Below are 27,217 nucleotides of genomic sequence, written 5' to 3' on the forward strand. Positions count from 1 at the left end.
ATTCTCTCTCAAATAAATAAATAAATCTTCTTTAAAAAGATGACAATCTAGTCCTGCCCCTCATAACTGGTAGCAGTTGCCCAGAGCCCACATGTATATTTCCTTGTTTAATGCTCCCTCGTTCACGGTGTTTCACCCAAGAGAGGAAGAAGTGCTTTGCAGAATCAATAGAACATTGTTGCCTGGTCATTAAGTACTCGAAAACTGAAGCTCCTCCTCCCTGAGGAGCCTTACAGCAGGTGGCTGCACCTTCAGCATTTAAATAACGCTGATTGAGGACACTGCGGTTTGCTGCCAAATTTTTTATTAGAAGATTGTTCACTACTTATCAGAGAGAAAAAAAAGAGTTAAATGAAAGCAGAAGTTTCTTTTTTTATTTTTTTTTTTTTGTAAATTCAACTCACCAACATGTAGTACATCATTCATTTTTGACATAGTGCTCAGTGATTCATTAGTTCCTGATATAACCCCCAGTGCTCATCACAGCATGTGTCCTTCTTAACACCCATCACCCTGTTACCCCATCCCCCTACCCACCTCCCTTTCCTCAACCCTCAGTTTTCTCAATCCTCACTTTGCTTCCTGGAGTCAAGAGTCTCTCTTTGATTTCTTCCCATTCATTCTCTCCCTTCCCCATGATCCTCTGTGCTATTCCTTATATTCTACATATGAGTGGAACCATATGATAATTGTTTCTCTCTGATTGACTTATTTCACTTAGCATAACACCTTACAGTTCCATCCATGTCAGTGCAAATGGTAGGTATTCATCCTTTCTGATGGCTGAATAATATTCAGTTGTATATGTGGACCACATCTTGCTTATCCATTCATTTGTTGAAGGACATCTTCGCCCCTTACACAGTTTGGGTATTGTGGACATTGCTCCTCTGAACACTGGGGTGCAGGTGCCCCTTCAGATTACTACATTTGTATCTTTGGGGTAAATACCCAGTAGTGCAGTTGCCGGGTCATAGGATAGCCCTATTTATAACTTCTTCAGGAACCGTCATACTGTTTTCCAGAGTGGCTGTACCAGCTTGCATTCCTACCAGCAGTATAAGAGGGTTCTCCTTTCTCCACATCCTTGCCAACATTTGTTGTTTCCTGTCTTGTTAATTTTAGCCATTCTGATCGGTATTAAGTGGTATCTCATTGTGGTTTTGACTTGCATTTCGCTCATGACAAGTGATGTGTGTATTGGCCGTTTTTATGTCTTCTTTGGAGAAGTGTCTGTCCATTTCTTGAAAAATCAAACTATAACAGTTTTCCCAGCACTATTTGTTGAATAGACTGTCTTTTTCCATTGGATGTTCTTTCCAGCTTTGGTGAAGATTAGTTGACCGAATATGTGGGTCCATTTCTGAGTGTTCTATTTGTTCCATTGATCTATGTGTCTGTTTTTGTGTCAGGACCGTACTGTCTTGATCATTAGAGCTTTGCCATATAACTTGAAGTCTCTAATTGTTATGCCTCTAGCTTTGCTTTTATCAAGCTTGCTTTGGCTATTAAGGGTCTTGTGTGGTTCCATAAAAATTTTAGGATTGTTTGCTCTAGTCTGTGAAAAACACCAGTGGTATTTTGGTAGGGATTACACTAAATTTGTAGATTGCTTTCAGTAGTATAGGTATTTTAACAATATTTGTTCTTCCAAGCCATGAGCATGGAATGTTTTTCCATTTCTTTGTGTCCTCTTCAATTTCTTTCCTAAGTGTTCTATACTTTTCAGAGATCAGGTCTTTTGCCTCTTTAGTTAGGTTTATTTCTAGGTATCTTAATGTTTTTGGTACAGTTGTAAATTAGATCAATTCCTTGATTTCTCTTTCTGCAGTTTCATTTTTGTTGTATAAATGTCACAGATTTCTGTACACTGATTTTGCCACAGATTTCCTGCAACTTTACTGAATTTGTGTATCAGTTCTAGCAATTTTTGATGGAGTCCTTTGGGTTTTCTATGTGGAGTATTATGTCATCTGCAAAGAGTGAAATTTTGACTTCTTCCTTGCAGACTTGGACGCCTTTTGTTTCTTTTTGTTGTCTGATTGCTGAGGCTAGGACTCCTAGTACTATGTTAAATAGTAATGTTGAAACTGAATGTTCCTGTATTTCCTGAACATTGAGGAAAAGCTCTCAGTTTTTCCCAGTTAAGGATGATATTAGTTGTGGGATTTTCATATATGGCCTTTATGATGTTGAGGATGTTCCCTCTGTCCCTACTTTATTGAGAATTATTATCAAGAATGGATGCTCTACTTTGTCATGTGCTTTTTCTGCATCTATTGTGAAGATCATGTAGTTCTCTCTTTTCTTTTATTAATGTGGTGTATCATGTTGATTGAATTTTGAATATTGAACCACCCTTGCAACCCGGGAATCCTCTTGATCATTGTGAATAATTCTTTTAATGTATCATTGTATTCGATTAGCTAGTATCTTGTTGAGAATTTTTGCAGCATTATGCATCAGGGATATTGACCTATAATTATCTTTTTTTAATGGGGTCTTTGTCTGGTTTTGTAATCAAGGTGATTCTGGCCTTTCAGAATGAGTTTGGAAGTTTTCCTTCCATTTCTGTTTTTTGGAACAGTTTGAGAGGAATAGGTATTAGCTGTTGTTTTAATGTTTGGTAGATTCCCCTGGGAAGCCACCTGGCTCTGGATTTTTGCTTTTTGGGAGATTTTTGGTGACTGATTCAATTCTTTGCTGGTTATCACTCTGTTGAAGTTTTCTTTTCTTCTTAGCTTTTTAGATTTACTTATTTATTTTAGAGAAAGAAGGAGAGACAGAGAGACCATGAGTGGGAGGGGCAGAGGGAGAGGGAGAGAGAATCTCAAGCATTCAAAATCTCAAGGTTCCCACTCAGTGTGGAACCTGATATGGGACTTGATCTCAGGACCTGAGATCATGACCTGAACCAAAACAAAGAGATGCTTAGTCAGCTGCACCACCCATGGTCCCCTTTTCAAGTTTTCTGTTTCTTCCTATTTCAGTTTTGATAGTTTTTATATGTTTCTAGGAATTTATCCATTTCTCCCAGGTTGTTCAATTAGTTGGCATATAATTTTTCATAGATTCTCTTATAATCGTTTGTATTTCTGTGATGTTGGTTATGATCTCTCCTCTTTCACTTGTGATTTTATTATTCTGGGTCATTTCTTGTTTCTTTTCTTTTAAGATTTTATTTATTTATTTGACAGAGATCGCAAGTAGGCAGAGAGGAAGGCAGAGAGAGATGGGGAAGGAGGCTCCCTGCTGAGCAGAGAGCCCGATGTGGGGCTCGATCCCAGGACCCCGAGATCATGACCTGAACCGAAGGCAGAGGCTTAACCTAAGCACTGAGCCACCCAGGCGCCCCGATTTCTTGTTTCTTTTTGATAAGTCTGGCTAGGGGTTTTCCAGTTTTATTAATTCTTAAAAAGAACCAGCTCCTGGTTTCACTGGTCTGTTCTACTGTTTGTCTGTTTGTTTTTGTGTCATTTATTTCTGATCTAATCTTTATTATTTCCCTTCTTCTACGGGCTATTTGTTATTCCTTTTCTAGTTCCTTTCAGTGTAAGGTTAAGTTGAGTATTTGATATTTTTCTTGCTTTTTAAGGTAGTATTACTATATATTTCCCTCTTAAGACAGCTTTTCTGCTTTGCAAAGTTTTGGACCATTGTGTTTTCATTTTCCTTTGTTTCCATGTATTTTTAAAAATTATTCTTTAATTTCCTGGTTAACCATTCAGTATTTAGTAGAATGTTCTTTAACTTCCATGTATGTGTGGTCTTTCCAAATTTTTTCTTGTAGGTGACTTCAAATCATAGCATTGTAGTCAGAAAATATGATCTGAATCTTTTTGTACTTTTGTTGAGGCCTGATTTGTAACCCAGTATATGATCTACTCTAGAGAATGTCCCTTATGCACTTAAATAGAATGTATATTCTGCTGCTTTAGGATGAAGTGTTCTGAATATATCTGTAAAGTCTATCTGTTCCAGTGTGTTATTCAAAGCCAGTGTTTCCTTGCTGATCTTTTGCTTAGATGATCTCTCCGTTGATGTAAGCAGGATGTTTAAGGCCCCCACTATTTTTGTATTATTATCAATGAGTTCCTTTATATTTGTTATTAATTGTTTTATATATTTGGTTGCTCCCATGTTGAGGGCATAAATATTTACAAGTGTTAGATCTTCTTTTTGGATAGTCCCCTTTATTGTGATATAGTATCCTCCTTCATCTCTTGTTAGAGCCTTTGTTTTAAAATCTAGTTTGTCTTATATATATATTGCTACCCCAGCTTTCATTTGACATTTATTTATATACCAAATTATTCCCTATCCCTCTTCTCACTTTCAATCTGCAGGTGTCTTTAGGTCTAAGATGAGTCTTACAGGCCGTGTGTAGATGAGTCTTTTTTTATTTAATCTATTCTGATACCCTTTGTCTTTTGATTGGAGCATTTAGTCCATTCACAGTCAGAGTGAATGTATTTAGCGCCATTTTATTACTTGTTTTGTGATTATTTCTGGAGATTTTCTCTGTTCCTTTCTTGTCATTGTCACTTTTGGTCTTTCTTTCCCTCTCAGTGAGTCTCCTTTACTATTTCTTGCAGGTCTGGTTTAGTGGTCACAAATTCCTTTAGTTTTTGTCTGGGTAATTCTTTCCTTCTCTTATTCAAAATGATAACCTTGCTGGATAGAGTATTCTTAGCTGCACATTTTTCCCATTCAGCACATTGCAGAAATATCTTCTTGCCTGTCAAGTTTCTGTGGAGAAGTCTGCTGCTAACCTTATGTGTCTTTCCTTGTAAGTTAGGGACTTGTTTTGTCTATGGCTTTTAGGATTTTTTCTTTATTTCTATAATTTGCAAATTTAACTATGATGTGTCTTGATGCTGGCCTGCTTTTGCTGATTTTGATGGGAGTTCTCTGTGCTTCCTGTATTTGGCTAAGTGTTCCCTTCCCTAAATTAAGGAAGTTTCCAACTATAATTTCCTAAAATAAATGTTCTGCTCCTCTTCCCTTCTCTTCTTCTGAGACTCCTATGATGATATTCGTGGAGTCATTGAGTTCCCTAAGTCTATATTCATGATATAATATTTTTTTTCCTCTTCTTTTCAGCTGCATTATTGTCCATAATTTTATCTTCTGTGTCACTTACTCATTCCTCTGATTCTTCCATCCTTGTGGTCATTACATCCTGTCAGTTCACATCTCAGTTACAGCATTTTTTATTTAGGTCTTTTATCTTTGTGGTAAGGGACTTACTAGTGTTTTCTTCACTTTCCTCAAACCAAGCTAGTATCCTTATGATTGTTGCTTTAAATTCTGGATCAGGCATATTACTTATACCTGTTTCGATTAAATCCTTAGCCATGACCTTTTTTTGTTATTTCTTTTGGGCTGAATTCCTCTGTTTTGACATTTTGTCTAGGTCTCTGTCTTCTCTGTGAAAAGAAAGCCCGTTATGTTTCCTGCTTCTGAGAGTAATGGCTATAGGAAGAACAGGTCATATACTGTCCAGGGCCCAGTGCTTCAGGAAGTGTCTCTGGTATATGCTGTGTGTATTCTGCTGCTGTGTTTTGGCTGCTGTTTCCCTCAGGTCAGTCCTCTGCAGTTTCTCCTGCCTGCAGTTGAAGTGTTTGGACCTTAGCCAGAGTGTGGTGAGTTTCAACTATGTGTGCCCTGTCTGCTTGTTAAAAGAGACCCGATTTTATTTCCACTATAGGTGAAACTTTGCAGAAGTCTGTGTTCACTAGATGTGGTGCATGTGGGGGCTTTGTGCTGATCTTCTGGGAAAGGAGCCACTGTCCTTGTTTTCAGGTACACTTGTCCTAGAAAAGCAGCACCTACACAACATAAGGGGACAGGGCTTGGTGTAAGTGATTTCAATCACCACTGTTGGTGCTGTGCTGGCTAAAGAAGTCCGTTTATGCTGAGTGTCAGGGGAGAGAAATGGCACCTGCCACCTCTTTTGTACCTGAGAGATAATGCCACCTCTCCAAGATGTACTCCAGGAAGGGGGAACTGTCTCTCCCAGTGCGTCCCAGGGAATCCTCAGATGATTTGTCTGCTTCTTGGCTGTCTGCCCTCCTTCTCCACAGGAGCACTGCAGTACCTTCAGGGCTCAACACTAGCCACACCGTGGACCTCTAAAACTCCAGTATTTCAGCCCTGTTGGTTATAAAAATACATGAAAATCAGCCCTTCTCATTTTCCCAATCAATCTTAGGGGAAGTGTTTTCTTTGCACGATCCCCTTATGCTTCTCTCTCTTCCTCTCTCTCTCCTCTCCATGACTAGGGATCCCTCGTCTCCATGGCACCCGAGATCCACTTCTCCCACAAACCATAACTCTGCACTGCCTACCTTCCATGATGTGGCTTCTTTTCTCCCTCTGGTTGTGCAGTTTGTTCTGTCCATCTTCAGATCAGTTTCTTGGGTGTTCAGAACGATTTGGTATTTATCTATGTGTGTTCAAGGGATGAGGCAAGCCAAGGGTCCTCCTATAATTTCATCATCTTAGCTCCTCCTGCCATGTGCAGGTTAAAAACATATTCATTAACTGTTGAAATATTACTAGAAGTAATCATTATCAACAACACTTACATATTAATTACTATGAGCCAGGAACTGTTTTAAATGCTGTGTCTGTGTGTGTGTATTTTTTTTCCCTGAAAATACTTTGAGATAATATATTAGCTAGGCCAAAATATGCTGGTGCAACAAACAACCCTCAAATCTCACAAGCATACTACAACTACAGAGTTTTATTTCTTGCTCTCTGTATGTAAGGATTGTTGACCAACAGCAGCTCTGCTTTACCTTTTCTTCATTTTAAGACCCTGGCTGAAGAATTAGTCCCTAGTCAATGTTTTGACAAAGAGGAAAGAGAAAGGGCTTAAGCACACAGTGATTCATAAACCTCACTGTGTATTGGGTATTCACTACTTTTGTTCACATTGCTTTGAGCACAAAAAATTCAAATGGCTACACCTGTCTTAATGGGATAGAGATGTACAGTCCTTCCATATTGAGGGGCACCACAAGTCACAGGATCTGTCATGTTTTCAGTGGTGAAGAGAAAATATTACCTTCTTATAAGAAGGGATGCCAAATATTTAGGAGCAAAAAGTAAAATCTATCACATTAGATACAGTCATTTTCCACATTTTATATATGAGAAAACTGAGATACAGAGAGTTTACATAGCTTATCTATGCTCAGAAATTTAATAAATGGTGAAGCAGGGCATAAGCCCAAGCACTCTGGTTTCAGGGACTGTTCTTTGACCCAATGATGGGAAATAAATTATCTTCAGTAAAATCTCCCTGCACCTTATGCTGTTTTATAAATACAATAGCTCTATAATTTATTGTCTAAACATGGACTCTTTTTCTTTGATAGATGCTAAATCTAATGGGATGCATTGACTAGTTTTCACCTGGGACTATATCAAAAAAATGAAGATGAGTGTCTAACCTCGAAGCAAATTTTATAAAGTACTGTATTGGTTAGTAATTAAGGGCTTTGGCAAATGTGGGTAAAGAGGACTAATCATGTAAATACTTACAGAGACTTCTCTGCCAAATACGTGAAGTAATACCCTCTAATGCGTAGTAAATTTCTAAGTTGGGTTTGCTTCTTCGCTGCATACTATAAATGAAACTTACTAATACTTGTAGTGTTTCCCAAGATTGTCTCTAAAATCTGTTCTATTTTAGTTCATTTTAGCTACCTTTTAAAGTTATAAATATTTTTAAAAGAATTCAAATAATAGTTCTAAAGTTTTAATAGCTAGAGTAGAATGAATAATAAAATGTACACTAAGAATTGGTTAGTGTAAGATGAAAAGGACCAAAATTTTCTGATCTTAGATTTTGTGCTTATTGTTTTGTGTGAGCAGTGAGGGAATTTATAAATGCAGCTGAGTATACAAATGACAAAACCTCATTAACTTTAACATTGCTTATTCATGTACTAGAAACCTTTAGGGGAGTTTTGGTTTATAAACTTTTGTAAGTTTACCAGAGTCATTAGTTGTCTGGTACAACTTATATTTATGAGGTTCCCATTGGTTTGTATCTAACATTTGAAATTGGAAAACTTAAAAATGAAATATAAATTCCACATAGAGAACTGATCACAGGATCCAAAATAAGCAGGTATCCCTCAAAGAAATATAATGATAAACAAAAATATATGTCACATTATTTGTGACATTTCTTGTGAGTAAACACCCTTTAAATTAAAATGAAAAACCATTTCATCTATGAAATGGGCAAAGATTAGAAAATAGCATTCATTATTGATGAGGGTTTGGGCAAATGACCATTCTTTTATACTGACCCAACTTTTATCGAAAGTAATAAAAAAAAGAGCAAGGTTTTATAAACATTTTTAATATTGAAATCAAGGAATTTGTCCTTTGGAAATACTCATAAGTTTTAATGAAATGTTTCTGTTCCAGCATTATTTCTAATATTGAAAAACTTGAAATAATAATGAAGTTTAAGTAAATTATAGTCTATCCATATGAAGGAATCTTATGTAGTAATTTTTTTAAAATGCCTTCAAATAATGCATCAGAAGAAATACTAATTTTTCAATGTTGAGTGAAAACAGTCTATAAAATTGTTAAACAGATGATGATCACAATTTTAAAAGTAAAAGGAGGAGGAAATAGCAGTTGTGAAACTGTATTGTGGGAAAATGGGTAACTTTTGTTTCCTTTCCCAAATTATGGTGTTTTCCAAATATTATGCAAAAAATTTTTATTATAATCAGTGTTATAATCAAAAAAATTACCAAATCAATTTGAACCATTAGAAATTTAAATTTATTAGTGGAATGTTGCTTCTTGGAGGATTTTATTTTTAAGATTTTTTTTTTTAATTTATTTTAAAGAGAGAGCACAAACAGGGGGATCCGGAGAGGGAGAAACAGACTCCCTGCTGAGCAGGAACCTGATGTGGGGCTCGATGTCAGGACCCTGGGATCATGACCTGAGCTAAAGGCAGACGCTTAACTGACTGAGCCACCGAGGCGTCCTAAGGAGGAGTTGCGTAGGGATTTGGGAGGTTGTTGTTGACTACCATCTGGTTTGCTAAATATCTTTAAATCCATACATATTTGTGTAGTTCATTAACTCCACGTACAATCCTGTCATTTGTGTTACGATAGAATTTATGTTTAATGAAGTCAGTTTATACCATAAATCCAGAAAATTAAAATGATTTTATTTTGGTTTCATGTATTTCCTTCCTCAGGTGAAAGTATGTTTCTCAAATTGTAATTGTGGGCGGATGGGTGAATGGATGGATGAATAGATAGGTAGAGAGGAAGGTAGGTAGATAGATAGATAGACAGATAGGCAGACTGACAGACAAATTAAGGAAGTTAGCAAGCAAGTAAGCAAGATACAAGATACCCACGTAGAGTGAATGTAGGTTGGAAGAAGTTTCCTATTTCATCCTTCCTTATCCCTAAATAATGTTAGAATTAATGGAAGGATCTTTCTGATCACTATTGTTGCATCTTAATTGAGAAAACAGTAATTTTGCCTCATAGTCATTTAAATGTACTTCTATTTTTCCCATTTGTTTTATGTATTTATATGATCAGCTTTTTGTGGGTAGGGATCTTAATTTCCTTCCCTTTTCTATCTGTCTAAACTACCAAATACATTGCATATATAAATGACAGACAAATTACTAAACATGTTTGCTTTCACACAGAGAAAGGCAGTGAATGCAGTGGTTGAGAGAGCAGACTCTAGAATCAAATTGCTAGTGTTTAAATCCCAGGATTGCTATGTAACCTAAGGAAGTTTATTCAACTGTGCCTGTTTTCTCAAGTGTAATAACAGTGCTACCTATCTTTAGAGTTTTGAGAATTATATGACTTAATGCTTATAAAATGCTTAAAATAGTTCCTGGCACATGTGCCAGGAACTGGCAATATAACTATGCATAAAGTTATATTGTGTATATATATATATATTGTATAGTATATAACACAGTAATAACTATGTGTAACTATTACTATTTCAAGATAATTTCCTTGTTCAGTGACTATAATGATTAAACTCATGGTTATCACATTGAGGAATACATAAACATATTCAAACCTGGGAATAATTTTGGGGGAGCTCTCTTGTTACATAGAGGGATATAGAAGATAATCAACATATGTAGAGTTAATCATCAAGAGATTTCTAGTATAGAGAAATGCATGATAACTAGAATGTTTATTGATGAATTTATAATTAGAGAGATAAAAATTATGAATGTTATGGGAAATCATTAAAGAGCTCTTAGAAGAGGAAGTTCTTATGGGATTCCCAAAACAGTATGGTGATAAGTATTTGTGGATCAGAATAAAAGCAGGTCTTTCAATTCTGACAGAAGGCATTTTATATAAGTAGTTCTCCTTAATTGCAATTTTCTTTTTTTTTTTTAAGTTTGGATACCTGATAAAAAATAATACTTTTAAGTACATAAAATAACTTTTTATTTACAAGTGATTATACTGCTTTCCTTATTAATAATAATCATCATCAAACTTAAAAATCTGAAACTTACATAAAAGTAAAATCAAATTAGTCTGAGCCCTCTTTAACAACATTGACAATATTGAGAAAAAATGTTGAGAAAAATAAACATTACATTTTATCCTGTTGTTTATAGTTTTTATAGGTAGTCAATATTTTGGACTTGAGTATATTTGGATATAATGTACCCAAAGACTTTGGAGTCCTTTCATCCCTTTGTTTTCTCAAGGTTCTTTATTTCATAGAGTTGATGCCCTGTGCAAGTATCACTTCCTCAAAGGGTGCTGGGAAGGAGGTATTCTGTGGAAACCTTTAAGTAGGCAATTTGGCTGCTTTGCTTACAACATCTGTTCATTCTGTAAAAATTCACTGGACATAAACTAGAATACAGCTACTCTTTCCCAGTCCTATCCCCTGATGATTGAATGAAGCTGGCAGCAGGAAAGGGAGAGAAGAGGAGGAAGGATTAAGTATTACATTACTTTTATAACCAAAGTGTTGAAGTAGTTCCTTTAGATTTTAATGAAGAAAATAAAGGGAAAAGAGAGTTAAGGAGCAAGAAGGAAAAGTGAAAATGCACTTAGGTTAAGATATCAGTCTGTGAATATGATTAAAAGGTAGACCCGGCAATCAATAGAAGGACGTTTTGGAATGTTTTTCCTGGGGGATCATTTAAAAACATTATTTCCCTGCAAGGAGATGGCAAGGCGAGGAGTGTTTACTTGACTTCTAACTTGGCATTTTTTTTTTTAGGTTCTCCTGACGTATTAACATTGGCCAGATTCCAGGATATACAGAACCCAAAGCATCCTTCCATGCTCTAGAGACACCTGTATTTCTCCCTAATCCTTTGGTTGTTCAAGTGATGTGATCAAAACAAGATGATTTCAGCTCTTTTTCCTAATAAATTAAGACCTTATATCAACTGAAATGTATCCCTTATCTTATGCTGAGAAATTTCACAGTTCCTTGGGTAAACTCAGAAGTTAGGATCCCTCAGATTAAGTCTCTGGGAGAAAGGACAGGAAATACTAGATTTTGAAGAAAGCTTAGTATTTCATGTTTTCCATGACCTGGAGGATAAGTCAGCATGCTACAGGGTCACACTGAAGCATTCGGTAATATTTTATGTTACTGTGCATCCAATATTCACATATACTTCTCAACATAGGCCAAGTTTTATGCCCTCACTATATGGATATACCTGGGGAATGTCTGTAATCCAAGCTGATTTTAGTACAAAACTTCACAGAGAAGTTATGAAGCCTGCAGACTCATGTTTTATCTAAATCTCACCTTCTTTTCTGTGCCCTGATCACCACCTTAGCACCCTTCTCTTGATGTTTTTTCGCTTTTATTTTCCTCCTTTCCATTTTGAAACCACCGCAGTATTGGCATACAAATATGTCTTCCTGAGACAGAGAAGAAATTCTTTTAGCCTACTACCTTCTGCTCTGTGTTCCATAGCTACCCCTCTTCATGACTTATCTTCTAGTGACTTGTATCACTTTTGATCGAGCAGTGCCCTTGTATCCTCTTACTAGATAAACCACATCACTGCCCATCACTTTTTTCTATGTGGCAATACCAGCAATTCTATTTTAGTCCTTACTAAAGTAGTGATAGTAGTAAAGCGGGCTATGATGGATATAACATTATCATTCCAAAGACACTCATACCCAAAACTCAGACCATAGTCCCCAAACACACTCTGGTACAAGGGTCTTTTTACTATAATCCACACTCATGTGATACCCCATACTGCAATGACTTTCCACACACTACTGAGCAACTTCTCATAGATGTGAATGTTATCAAGATCCAAATGTAGTTTGCTTTGAAGGTAGACCATTGTCAATGACCATTGATTTATCTTATTCATGCTTCAACAGTATGTTTGGTGTTTAACAGCATAAAGTAGCCTCAACCTTGAATGGACACTGTGGTTAAACCACAATAAAGAAGTATGCTTGAGCTTTGGGTTTTCTTAGTCTCTAGGCTCTAGCTCAAGAAATTTCCTATTCATACAAGCAAAAAAATTCTTTAAACATTTTATGAATATGACAGATTTCTTCTAAAATAGTGTAGGTTATTAGTACTTAGATTCTAGGTTAAAATTTAGAAACCTCTTTACTTTCCCTATCCTGTTAGATTCCTTAGTTGTATAGGCTTTTTCTTAACTTTCAGTTCCTTACATCCATGGGCTAGCGAGTTAAGAAGAAGGAGGAGGAGGAGGACTTAATTATGCTTTTCTTTTCTTCTTCTTCTTCTTCTTCTTCTTTTTTTTTAAGATTTATTGTAAAAAGAGAGTGGGAGGGATAGGGGGAGAGGGAGAGAATCTCAGGCAGACTCCCTGCTGAATGTGGAGCCTGATATGGGTCTTGACCCTGAGATATGACCTGAGCTTAAATTGAGACTTGAACATTAATTGACTGAGCCACCCCGGTGCCCCTATGGTTTTATTGTATATGTTTATTTAATGAATTAGCTCCTTTGTTTTATAAACAATATAATATACATAAATTTTATTTTCATCTTGTACAAAATGAAGATGAAGTAAAATAAATAACTTACATAAGGTCATAAAACAAAGACAACTGAGCTGACATTTGGCCTGATGCTTCAAAGCCTGAACTTTTCTCTACTTTATGTACCAGAGCAGTTAAAATTTATGTATTATACTAAAACTCTCTTTATTCATTTAATAACCTTGAAAATTAATTTAATTGCCGATTATATTAATTTCTTTGTACCTATGTTTCCACCCTTAAATTAAGGGTGTTAAACATAGCGGTGTCTACAATTCTTTAATGCTCTCACTTTCTGAATTAGCGGGGATGCTTGTGTTTTGAGCATACCTTATGTGCAGGTTGGTTATGATGAATATGATAAACTATAACAAATGGTACCTTCCCTCTAAGGAACAAATGATAAATATGCAATGATTGGTTCAGGAAATAAGTATCATTGTTGTTAATCTCTGAGCTGGAGAAGTAACAGGCTTTCTTGAGTGGCTTTGAAGGAAGACTTGAAAGATACCTTGCTTCCATCCTCTGCTCTCTGATGCGTGGAAACATGTGTTTAGGACTCACCTTTATATAAGTAAGGTCTTGTGCCACTGATAATGAAGCAGTACCTGTTTGTCCTCTCATCTGGAATCCACATTCTTGCCTGCAATTTCCTTTTATATGGCAATCACAGCAGTTCTAATTTGGTCCCTCTGGAAGTGCAGAAGGCAACAGAAGTGATGTTATGGGAGAAAGGGTGGTGGCGACAGGCATTAGTAACCAGAGGAGATTGCCAGGGCTGAGCACTAAGTGTCATGATGAATAACTCAACCTTGCCGTTTCCATGGACAACAGGAACGGAGAAGGGCAGTATTCTGAACCTAAGGACTAACGGGGCAGGCGTTTTGAGACTGTCCATCTGGTGAAAGTGGAGGGCAGATTGAAAGGTTTGGGTGAGTTACTCTGTATGCAAATAGGCTGCGTCTGGAACACTAGGAAAAAAAAAAAAAAAGCACTTTTAAATTTTTACTGTTGGAGATATTTAGCCTAAACACTGTCTGATGGTTGCTGTTTTTAGAAACCCAAGGAATAATGGTCTAATATTAGTATTTTAACTGTAAATGTTACTTTGTATTATAAGTGAAGTAATGTTACAAAATTACTTTTTATTAAGTTCCTTACATTTGTTTTCCTGGACATTCTCTCTACAATAAGCTGATTTTTAATATGGGAAATTTGTTGCTGAACTGGTAAACAAAATTCTTGACTTATATAGTTTCTAATATACAAATCCTATCTGAGTTTTGTAACGATTAAATTGATATATCTTGAACATGAAAAGGACTATTTAAAACTAAGTTGTAATCCACAAAACAGTATTACAAGTTTAAGGTAAACTCACTAAATTTCAGGGAATTGATTATAGTTTAAGTAAAATATAATCCCTAAATTATTTAAATATACTCAGAGAGATCATATGATAGTCTAAAGATGCTTACAGTACTACTAATGCTTTCACTTGCATCTATCACAGATGCTGACAAACTTATGTATTTAAAACAGATCTTTTGGGGCACCTGAGTGCTCAATGGGCAGCGGGGAGCCTGCTTCCTCCTCTCTCTCTGCCTGCCTCTCTATCTACTTGTGATCTCTCTCTCTGTCAAATAAATAAATACACTCTTCAAAAAAATAAAACTAAAGCAAAAATAAAACAGATCTTTCATGTCACCTATATTACAGGTATTTGTTTTAGCTAAAATAATAGGGAAGCTCTATGTTAACATTCAGGTAAGAATTCATGCTATCAGTACTAAGAAAAACTTTGTGTATAATAAACATTTCCTTCTTCATTGTAAATGTCATTCTTTTGTAAATGTCATTCTTTTGTTTTTACTCCTCAACATAAAATAGTTACATTGTATTTGAAATTGTTTAGAAATCTTTTTTTTTAATTTTGAGTAATTGACCACAAGCATCAATTCACATTAAAATTCTTGCTTAAGAAATTCCTATATTCTCTGCCACTGTTCACTTTTCTCTTGCTCAGTAAGGCAGTCTAATTGCTTTCACGTAATTTCAAGGTCATGCTTAGTTATTGGTCTTTTGCCTGTTCCTACAGAACATTTTCTGAAATGAAAATGCCAGAGACCCCAGTTGCACACAGTTGATCTGTATTTATATTCTTGCTGAGCTGACCGAGTACCCTTCACCCTCCTACTCCCCCAACCCAGCTTAGGAAATGGAAATATTTGGGAGGGCTAATTTTTAAAAGGTAAGAAACACTCTAAATGAAAGAAGTGTACCAGTTGAAATTATTTCTTTGAATGAAGAAAAATGTTCTTAATTTTTTGCCTGGGTTTGAAATAGTGACAACTGAAAATTGTGAATTGAGCTAATTGCTGAGTAAAACAAAGTTCAATTATAATTTCAGTGTAAACTGTGTAGGAGTAGTGGGAGACTGAATCTTTGTTCGTGTGAACCTTTACTGTTTTCAGGTGCAGCCTACCCTCACAAAGCTAACTGTAGAGCTAATGGCATCAAAATTCACAAATCAGGGTAGACACAGACAGAAGCTTCATTCAAAATTCTGTGGCTTTATGAGAGACAGGAGAGTGTGAATAAGTCTGTGTTCTCTGATGAGGTGTGTTACAAAGGAAGGACCAAAGGTTTGGTAGTCCTTGAGTCTTGGATTTGATTTCTGCTTCCTTTTTTTTTTTTTTTTTAAGTTTGTTTATTTATTTAGTTATTTCACAGAGAGAGAGAGAGAGCACATGTAGGCGGAGAGACAGGCAGAGAGAGGGGGGAAGCAGGCTCCCCGCTGAGCAGAGAGCCCAATGTGGGGCTGGATCCCAGGACCCTGAGATCATGACCTGAGCCCAAGGCAGAGGCCCAACCCACTGAGCCACCTAGGCGCCCTGATTTCTGCTTCTGTCATTTATTTGAAGTACAGTTCAGGCAAGTTACCTGAATTGGCCTTAGTTTCCTTTTGTTCATACAACAGAGCATATGTGAAGATTGCCCATGATAATGTATTTTAAGCTTTATGCATTAATAGAGTTCATCTCCCACCTTCTGAATTTCTTTTAATGGATTAATTCATGAAAATTTTATATATATATGTGTATATATATATATATATATATATATATATATATATGCTTTTATTTATTTATTTGACAGAGAGAGAGATCACAAGTAGGCAGAGAGGCAGGCAGAGAGAGAGGAGGAAGCAGGCTTCCTGCTGAGCAGAGCGCCCAATGCAGGGCTGGATCCCAGGACCCTGAGATCATGACCTGAGCCAAAGGCAGAGGCTTAACCCACTGAGCCATCCAGGTGCCCCGAAAATTATATTTTCTTAAGTAGTTTGTAATTTGACTTCTTTAATTTTATAGTGCCACTAGTAGTATACATCGGGAAGTTACTATACTATGGTTGCTGCCCATTGTCACTAGACAGTATTACACCAAGCTGTAATAGGAAACTGACAGCACCCTTTTACCCTTTTTCTTTAGTGATGTGTATATATTTTTTTTCTTTGCACAGAGAAGTCTCTCTCTATATATACATACACATATTATTGTGGGTTTGTCTTAGCTATAGATATGAGTACTTAATGGATTTATAAATGTAATCAGTATTCTATATACTCATCTATAAACTTCTGATTATATGCATCTGTGTTCAGAACATTGATTTTTTTTCACCCAATGAATGTAATTTTCTGTCCACAGAAGATTTACCTTTGAACTTGTTTTGGTGATACTTTAAAGCATGGGTTAACTTTCAGAAAACCAAAATTAAAGTACAACTTGGAAACTGAATATTTACCAAAGCAGAGTATACCTATTTACACTTTTAAATTTTATAAATAAAATATAGAAGGACCCTACAGATTGATGCCCTCAAGAATGTAGCATTTTGGTTAAAGAAGATTAAATGAATTTATAGATACATCATTATGCAAAACTAAAACATCTTTATGGGCCAAAAAAAAAAAAAAAAAGCAAATCTAGCTTGTGATGAAACAGAAGGAATTTAGTTCACCACATGCACTGTGGCATCAATATTTGTTTTTTATGAGAGGATTTAGTTATTTATATTGAATGTTTGCAGGTGCAAACTCAGGTCCCTGATAGGGAAAAGAAAAAGATAAATTGTTACCTTTTGAAAGGAAATGGGGATTGTTGACATTGTGTAAATTTTGTATTACTGAGAAAGTAGTACAAAAGTAGTAGACTATCAAAAAAAAATGTTTTTATAACAATGCCCTGTATGCCATTTGTCCATAGGCTTATTTTTCAGACTGTTGTTCAGATTAGTGGAGACTGAGATGAACGCTGTGGTATGTGATTTTTAAAAAAACTTCTCTGAATCATTGAGCCTTAAAATATATCACATATTATCTGAAGGCACATGTGTGTAGAATTCATAGCACATAGTGTATTCTGATTATACAGAGCCTTTTTTTTTTTTTTTACAGGGATCTTTTTAATTATGACATTCACAAGTCTGTCTTGGAGTTTCTTCAAATTAACTTTATTTTAGTGAGACTATGATATGATGTCATAACCCATGATGAGTTTAATTGTCGAGGTCTAGCTGTCTATTTATCTACCTTCATCACTTCATGACTTCATATAGTTGAAAGACTTTATTGCTCTCAAGTATGGTTGTGTTAGCTTGGTCAGTAGTTCCCAAATACATTTATTTTGTACCTTTGGAAATAATGGGAAAAATGGCATAAATTCAATAATGTTCAGAATTGATCAATTTGATCTAGGATGCCATTATATGTATGGTCCATTTTCCTGTCATTACTCGCTAACACCAGAATAAGTACATGTGGGGATGTTTCTATCAGACCTTACTGCTAGAATAATAGGTTGACCTTCAGAGCAACAGTGTACTTTTCTTAGAAGAAAAATGTGGGCTCTAACTATTCGTGTTTTTCTAATTTCTTTGTCAAGGGAAAAAAACAAAGAGAGAATTAAATTTGTATCCCAGTTGTGGTAATGCTTACAGCATTTACGTGAGATTTATCCATGGCTTTATGGTACCAATTATGTTTCACTTCCTGGCAGTGGTTTTGTGTCAGGAAATTGTAAATGTTTCTATAAATTGCCTAATATCCTTTTTTGAACAAAGCAGATTATAAGTAAATAAGTGTACAGATAACTATAGGACAGTGTGAAAAGTTTAAATACAAATGGCCGCAGGCTATGTCCCATACACTATAATTTTTGATAATAGTCTTCAATCTCTTATTAATATTAACAAAATAACCATAGCCTTCATCTCTTCTGTTTATATTCTCATATTCTTTTGTTTTTTCTTTAGTAGACTGGAAGAAGAACCTATTGTGTGCTTTAATTTTAACTAGATTCAGACACTATTTTCTTTTGCTCATTTATCCTACTTTAGGCCCTCCATAATCTATATATTTTTAAAAATATTTGTACGTGTTTTCTGGAAAAGCACTCTGTACACCGTTAATTATATCTATCTGCAGTTAAAAAGTAATGGTAAGAGTGCTTTTTTAAAAATAAAATATCAGAACAGTTTGGGGAAGCATATTGCACAAAAGAATCAGACCTATTTCGGTTCTTCAGCCCAGTTGTTAACTGATTGCTCCATTGTTTTAGACGAGCCTGGGGATATAAATTGCTCCAGAGTCTGAGCCAATTAACTTCAGACATCTTTGCAGGAATAATGTTAGAGACTGGTCTTCGAGATTTGTCTGAACCCAGGAGGACACTTACTACTGCGTCTTTACTTGGTTCTCTGTGGTGAACTGTGAAGGACCTAGATAGAGTTCAGCTTGTTACTCTCATCGAGCTACCAGTCTTCTCTTAATGCTCACTTCCCAAATCCCCATTGTTCCAGAGAAGAACATGGTTAGGCTCGATCTTCTTCATGTTCTGGTCCAAACAATGTCCATTCCTTTGGGGAGAACTTTGAAGCTTTATTTGTTCTTACAACCTGTGTTACTCCCGTTCAAAAAGTCTGCGCTTCCCTACTCGAAAGCTGACTGGGACAGTGGTCTACTTTTCTTAAAAGTGACGCTCCTGCTTCATGAGCAGAACATTGGGAGGGCATGGTATCTTCCTGTCTTCTTGGTTTGCTTCTCCTAACATAGAACTCCTGCCCTTCAAGTGTGATTTGGAGCAAATGCTATCAGGGCCCCACTCTTCTTTGTCCAGCAGGTGTTTACTCAGCCTGTCATACCTGGGGTATATATACTATACCTGTGAGTGGAGGCTAGACAAGAGGAAAGCCCAGGTCTCTCAGGCATTGTTGTGTGGAATAGAGCTTCTGCAATACAGACCTGAGGTGGGGGATGAGAAATGCTGGCTGCCTGCAATATAAAATGTATTTCATCAATGCAAGCTCAAAATACAAGCCCGTAAAAAATAGCAAACTTAACTTACTCATTCTATCCTTTTGAAAACCTAGATTTCCTGTCCTACAAAATGTGTCTTCAGCACTTTTTCCTGGTCTATTTTAAAATAACCTCTGTGATTGAGCTTCTCCCGGAGAGTCAGGAAGCTGTTCCATAATTCATTTATTGTTCCTAGTTAGGAAGTCGCTCCAGATATTCAACTCAAATTTCCTTTACCTTTATAAAAATAACTTTTCTCAATTAGGATATTTCATATCCTAATATTGTATTTATCCTACTCATTTACATGACCCTAATTTTTTGTCCCATTTTACATAAATATGTGTGTCACAATTACTCAACAGAAATATCTATATATCATCATGTTTTAAATCTTAAAATTCTAAAATGCAACAACAAATTTAATCCACTGTATTGGATAAGATTTCTTAGATACAGGAAGAAACAGCAAATGTTTTTATTAGAAGCTTTTGCATAATGGCTTAGCGTTTTTAATTTGATGAGCCAGACTAATTATTAAATATAGAATTATCAATATTATTAGTAGGAATGAAAAAAAATAATTCAGCAAGAGCCAACTGTTGTCACCATAATAATTGCTTTAAATGCCTTAGACAGCATGGGGTGCTTGGGTGGCTCAGTCCGTTAAGGTACGGACTCTTAGCTCAGCTCAGGTCACGATCTCCGGGTCATGAGATGGAGGATCAGATTCTGTCTGTCTTGCTCTCTCCTTCTGCTCCTCCGCCACAGTAACTAACTCCATTTTATTGCTAAAGTTGCATTTGAAGTCCAGTGCTCAAGATATTTGATAGAATCTTTCATATTTTTGTTAAGAAGATCTCCATTTTGGGATGGAGGTAATAAATCTATGCTGAATGGTCCATTTAAAAACTTAATTTTTTTTATTTTATTGACTGTGATAGGTTTATTTTTAGTATTGACATATTTTATATACTTTTATAAATGCAGAATTAAGTTTGATTTATATTCAGTTTTTTCTGTACCTGTCAGTCCCTTTTATCTATTTCAGTATATATATTATCTCTATGTATATTATCAGTATAGATAATTTAGAATTATCTATTTTCAGTTTTTAATCCTTTATTCATCTTGATTAGAGTGAAGAAAAACGGGCATGCTACTTGCATGTGTACAAGATGGTCGACTTGGAGAATGTATTGATTATAATAGTTCAAAAACTCAAGACCTTCAAAACAATCTTCACAGGCTGAAGCAAATGATCATATAAATATATATAGTCTGTATCCGACATTTTAAAGTATGCTAGATAAAAGGGACGAGTTGCCTTTTACGATTTTTATGGCTTACATAATAATTTCTGATTATATTTTATAATTAAGCTATAGTTTCAACAGTCTCAAATAGAAAAATTTAAGGTCATTAATCCAAATGTGTATGTCATTTTTGCACATCTTTTGTAATGGGGATTATTGTATTAAATCATTTTAAATGATTTAGTTCATCTCTAGAAATGTTAATAAACCCTTTTTCCTCAGAATTGCAGACATTTCTGTCAGAAAATGACATATAGTGGTTAGACTGAGAGTTTTTATTTTGCACTCTATTGAGGTAGTTTTAAATTTTCATTTAGGTGCTAATTCATGGCTTGATGATACTTACTTAGTGACCAGTCAAGGCTCTATAGTCAGCCACTAAATGGACCATTTAGATTATGGAACTGCTTTGAAATCATCGGATATTTAATGATACCCTGAGAGTTTATTATCAAAATTTAGATTTGATTTTGGCCTTCCTATTATCACAAGCCAAGAATAGGGAATCTTGCTGCCAGTGGAGGCATTTCAGGCTTCATGTCTGCAAAATGTTCTGTAATTTGGTTGTGTACGGTTGTTCTGATAGTTTCAAGTCAGTGCTTTGACAGTCTACATTCCAGCTGCCTGGGAGTCCTCTTGTGAAAAATTGTTAAAGTCCCAGCCAAGTTAACTGCAGTCGTTTTTGATAGAGCTCATCTACATTGGTAAGAATTACTCTACACTGCTCTCTTTCAGACTGATTTGGTTCTAAAATAAGAACTAATTAAAATTATTAAGAAGAAAATTGAGGCAAATGTTTGACATTCTGTATGCATTGGAGGACCTATCTTTTCTTGAGAAAGTGTTTTGCTAGACTAAATGAGATATGCCAAATGTCTGTTATAATATGGATCTTTTGGAGTTTAAAAGCAACTACTCAATTTAAAATGCGGGCTCCATGTAGGCTGTATCTCCTGGAATGCTGAAAATATCTTCTCCAATTAACTTAATTAACTGAAAACTGTCACTACTGGAATTGCACTGGCATAGCCAAATACTTAAAATGTACAATTATTCTTGCGAGTATCAGAAGCCGCTTTAAGTATACATAGGAATGTACTTAGGGGTACTTAGGGACTAGTTAACAGTATCCAGATGAAGAGAAATCTACAGTTGCACAGAACATCAACACTAAGAATGATAACTATTGAGGGCAGGTGAATGAGCACCGAATTTTCAATGAGAAAAATATACCATGTGTACATGGTAAGAGGCATGGAATATGAGTACAGGGAATGTTGTGAAGTGTCGGAAGCTGATGGATTTTGTTTGGGGAAAAGGACTACAGGTAGAGAAAAATGACTCTAGTTTCTGTGCCATACCCCAGTGAATATTTGGATTGTGTCCTGTGCTTGTTCAAAAAATAAATAGAGTGCTCAACACATCTACTTTTAAAGCACTAAGTACAAAATTTTAAATATACATTTAGGTACTTAAAGGCTCAGAAGATCTCATGTCCCATTTAAATGAACATAATATAGTCCTGCTTATGTCTTGAGGGAATCTCAGTTGTGGAAGAAATGAAATAATATGAATAAAGAAAATGAGATGTGACATAGGTAGTAAATGGTGAATATAGGTTTTAAACTGTATTGTTTATAAACTATTTGAGTGTAAAGGATTTCTTGTATCTCTTTCTTTTGTGCTTTTTTTGCTGATATCTGTAACCAAAAGATCAGTGACTGCAGAAATTAAGATAAACCCCAAGATACGCTTATGTGTAATAAAAAATATGCCCTTAAGTGTTTTTAAATTTAAAAAAATATTTAAATTCCAGTACTGTTAACATACAGTGTTAGTTTCAGGTATATAATATAGCGATTAAACAATTCCATATAATACCAGATATTCATCACAACAAATGTCCTCCTTAATGTCCTTTTACTCACCCACCTACCCATCTCCACTCTGGGAACCATCAGTTTATTCTCTAGAGTTAAGAATCTGTTTCTTGGTTTCTCTCTCTCTCTTTTTTTCTTTTCTCCCTCCCCCCTCCCCATTTGTTTTGTTTCTTAAGTGCCACAAAGAGTGAAATCTGTGTTAATCTGTAGTATTTGTCTTTCCCTGACTGACTTGTTTTGCTTATATTGTAATCTCTAGCTCCATCCACACCATTGGAAATGGCAAGATTTCATTCTTTTTTGTGGCTGAGTAATATTCCATTATATGTGTGTGTCTGTGTCTGTTTGTGTGTCTCTCTGTGTATATCACATCTTCTTTATCCTTTCATTAGTTGATGGATATTTGGGCTCTTTCCATAATTTGGCTATTGTTGATAGTGCTGATATGAAGATAGGGTGCATGTATCACTTCAAATTAGTACTTTTGTATTTGGGGGGTAAATAGCCAGTAGTGCAATTATAGGATTGTAGGATAGTTCTATTTTCAACATTTTGAGGAAACTTCCACAGTGGCTGTACCAGCTTACATTCCCACCAATAGTGCAAGAGGGTTCTTTTTTCTCCACATCCTCACCAACATTTATTCTTTCTTGAGTTTTTGATTTTTGCTATTCCGACAGGTGTTTGGTGATATCTCATTGTAGTTTTGACTTGCATTTCCCTAATGATAAGTGATGTTGAACATCTTTTCATATGTCTGTTTGCCATCTGTAGGTCTTCTTTGAAGAAATGATTTTTCATGTCTTCTGCCCATTTTTAATTGAATTATGTGTTTGGGGTATTGAGATTTATAAATTCTTTACATATTTTGGATGCTAACCCTATAGTGGATATGTTATTTGGAAATACCTTCTCTCACTCAGTAGGTTGACTTTTAGTTTGTTGATTATTTTCTTTGCTGTGAAGAAGTTTTTATTTAGATACAGTCCCAATAATTTGTTTTTGCTTTTATTTCCCTTGCCTCGGGAGACATATCTAGAAAAATGTTTCTATGACCGATGTCAGAGAACTTATTTCCTGTGCTTGCTTCTAGGATTGTTATGGTTTCAGGTCTCACATTTAGGTTTTTAATACATTTTGAATGTATTTTTGTGTATGATAAAAGAAAGTGGTCCAGTTTACTTTGTTGTATGTAGCTATCCAGTTTCACCAGCACCATTTTTTGAAAAGATTTTTTCTCATTGGATATTTATTCCTGCTTTGTCAAAAATTAATTGACTATATAATTGTGTGTTTATTTCTGGGTTTTGCATTCTGTTCCATTTATCTGTCTGTTTTCATGCCAGTATCATACTACTTTGACCATTACAGCATTTAATATATCTTAAGCTATGGAATTATGATAGCTATAGCTTTGTTTTCCTTTTTCAAAATTGTTTTAGCAGTTCGGGGTCTTTTGTGGTTCCGTATAAATTTCAGGATTGTTTTAGTTCTGTGAAAAATGCTATTGGTATTTTGATAGGGAATAAATTAAATATGTAGATTGTTGTGTATAGTATAGACATTTTAACAGTATTTATTCTTCCAACCCATGAGCATGGAATGACTTTCCATTTCTTTGTGTCCTCTTCAGTTTCTTTTCATGAGTGTTTTATAATATATAGAATACAGGTTTTTCACCTCTTTTGTTAGGTTTATTCTTAGGTTATCTCATTATTTATGGTACAGTTGTAAATGGAATCATTTTCTTAATTTCTCTTTCTGTTGCTTCATTATTAGTGTGTAGAAATGCAGCAGATCCTGCCCATTGATGTTGTATCCTGTGACATAAATTTACTGAATTCATTTATTAGCTCTAGTAGTATTTTGGTGAAGTCTAGAGTGTCGTGTTATGTGCAAATAGTAAAAGTTTTACTTCCTCCTTACCAATATGGATGCCTTACCAATTTGGGTGCCTTTTATTTCTTTTTGTTGTTTAATTGCTATGGTTAGGACTCTAGTACTGTGTTGAGTAAAGGTGGTGAAAGTGGACATCCTTGTCTTGTTCCTGACCTTGGGAAAGCTCTCAGTTTTTCCCCATTAAGGATGATGTTTGTTCTGGGTTTTTTACATATGGCCTTTATTTTGTTGTGGTATGTTCCCTCTAAACCTACTTGGTTCAGAACTTTTATCATGAACAAATGTACTTTGTTAAATGCTTTTTCTGTGTCTATTGAAATGATGATTTTTTTTAATCCTTTCTCATATTGATGTGCTATATCACATTGACTGATTTACAAATACTGAACCGACCTTTCACCCCAAGAAAAAATCCCGTGTGATTGTGGTGAATGATTTTTTTTTTTTTAATTGTGTTGTTGGATTATGTTTGCTGGCATTTTGTTGAGGATTTTTGCATCTATATTTATGAAAGATACTGGCCTGCAGTTCTCTTTCCTTTTTTTTGTGTTGTCTCTATCAGGTTTTGGTATTAGGGTAATGCTGGCCTCATACAATGAATTTGGAAGTTGTCCTACCTCTTTTATTTTTTGGGATAGTATGAGTAGAAACATACTAACTCTTCTTTAAATGTTTGGTAGAATTTGCCTGTGCAGCTGTCTGGTCCTGGGCTTTTGTTCATTGGGAGATTTTTGATTACTCCACACTGTTTTCCAAAGTGGTTGCACCAACTTGCATTCCCACCAACAGTGTAAGAGGGTTCCTTTTTCTCCACATCCTCTCCAACACACGTTGTTTCCTGTCTTGCTAATTTTGGCCATTCTAACTGGTGTAAGGTGATATCTCAATGTGGTTTTAATTTGAATCTCCCTGATGGCTAGTGATGATGAACATTTTTTCATGTGTCTGATAGCCATTTGTATGTCTTCCTTGGAGAAGTGTCTGTTCATATCTTCTGCCCATTTTTTGATATGATTATCTGTTTTGTGTGTGTTGAGTTTGAGAAGTTCTTCATAGATCCTGGATATTAACCTTTTGTCTGTACCATCATTTCCAAATATCTTCTCCCATTCTGTGGATTGCCTCTTTGTTTTCTTGACTGTTTCCTTTGCTGTGCAGAAGTTTTTGATCTTAATGAAGTCCCAAAAGTTCATTTTCGCTTTTGTTTCCTTTGCCTTTGGAGACATATCTTGAAAGAAGTTGCTGTGGCTGATGTCGAAGAGGTTACTGCCTATGTTCTCCTCTAGGATTCTGATGGATCACGTTGAGGTCTTTTATCCATTTTGAGTTTATCTTTGTGTACGGTGTAAGAGAATGGTCGAGATTCATTCTTCTACATATAGCTGTCCAGTTTTCCCAGCACCATTTATTGAAGAGACTGTCTTATTTCCACTGTATATTTTTTCCTGCTTTGTCGAAGATTATTTGACCATAGAGTTGAGGGTCTGTATCTGGGCTCTCTACTCTGTTCACTGGTCTGTGTGTCTGTTCTTATGCCAGTACCATGCTGTCTTGGTGATCACAGCTTTGTAGTAAAGCTTGAAATCAGATAACGTGATGCCGCCAGTTTTATTTTTGTTTTTCAACATTTCCTTAGCGATTCGGGGTCTCTTCTGATTCCAAACAAATTTTAGGATTATTTGCTTCAGATCTTTGAAAAATACCGGTGGAATTTTGATTGGAATGGCATTAAAAATATAGATTGCTCTAGGCAGTATAGACATTTTAACAATGTTTATTCTTCCTATACAAGAGCATGGAATGGTCTTCCATCTTTTTGTGTCTTCTTCAATTTCTTTCATGCGTGTCCTATAGTTCCTCGAGTACAGATCCTTTACCTCTTTGGTTAGGTTTATTCCCAGGTATCTTATGGTTCTTGGTGCTATAGTAAATGGAATCGATTCTCTAATTTCCCTTTCTGTACTTTCATTGTTAGTGTATAAGAAAGCCACTGATTTCTGTACATTGACTTTGTACCCTGCCACGTTACTGAATTGCTGAGTTCTAGTAGTTTGGGGGTGGAGTCTTTTGGGTTTTCCATATAAAGAATCATGTCATCTGCAAGGAGAGAGAGTTTGACTTCATTGCCAATTTGGATACCTTTTATTTCTCTTTGTTGTCTGATTGCTGTTGCTAGGACTTCTAATACTATGTTGAACAAGAGTGGTGAGAGTGGGTATCCTTGTTGTGTTCCCGATCTCAACGGGAAGGCTGTGAGCTTTTTCCCATTGAGGATGATATTTGCTGTGGGTCTTTCATAGATTGATTTTATGAAGTTGAGGAATGTTCCCTTTATCCCTATACTTTGAAGCATTTTAATCAGGCATGGACGCTGGATTTTGTCAAATGCTTTTTCTGCATCAATTGAGAGGACCATGTGGTTCTTCTCTCTTCTCTTATTGATTTGTTCTATCACATTGATTGATTTGCAGATGTTGAACCATCCTTATAACCCAGGGATGAATCCCACCTAGTCATGGTGGATAATCTTTTTAATGTGCTGTTGGATCCTGTTTGCTAGGATCTTGTTGAGAATCTTAGCATCCATATTCATCAGTGATATTGGTCTTAAATTCTCCTTTTTGGTAGGGTCTTTGCCTGGTTTGGGGATCAGGGTAATGCTGGCTTCATAAAAAGAATCTGGAAGTTTTCTTTCTGCTTCAG

The 27,217-nt window shown here is 35.6% G+C and overlaps 1 protein-coding gene across 2 annotated transcripts in view; it reads left to right on the forward strand.

The window, feature by feature from the left end:
• Nucleotides 1-27,217, forward strand: part of GALNT13 (polypeptide N-acetylgalactosaminyltransferase 13) — a 539,666-nt gene that overhangs the window by 178,268 nt on the left and 334,181 nt on the right. Inside the window, exon 1 of one of the 2 annotated variants that reach the window (XM_032857834.1) lies at nt 5,628-5,645. The exons of the other annotated variant lie outside the window; for it this stretch is intronic. The gene's annotated coding sequence lies outside the window, so the exon portion shown is untranslated. Of the gene's footprint in view, nt 1-5,627; nt 5,646-27,217 lie in introns of those variants that run through there. 2 annotated transcript variants of the gene reach the window in all.

This window comes from Lontra canadensis, unplaced genomic scaffold (assembly GCF_010015895.1).
Source record: "Lontra canadensis isolate GAN:19392208 unplaced genomic scaffold, GSC_riverotter_1.0 scaffold13, whole genome shotgun sequence".
In the NCBI taxonomy this organism is placed as follows: Eukaryota; Metazoa; Chordata; class Mammalia; order Carnivora; family Mustelidae; genus Lontra; species Lontra canadensis.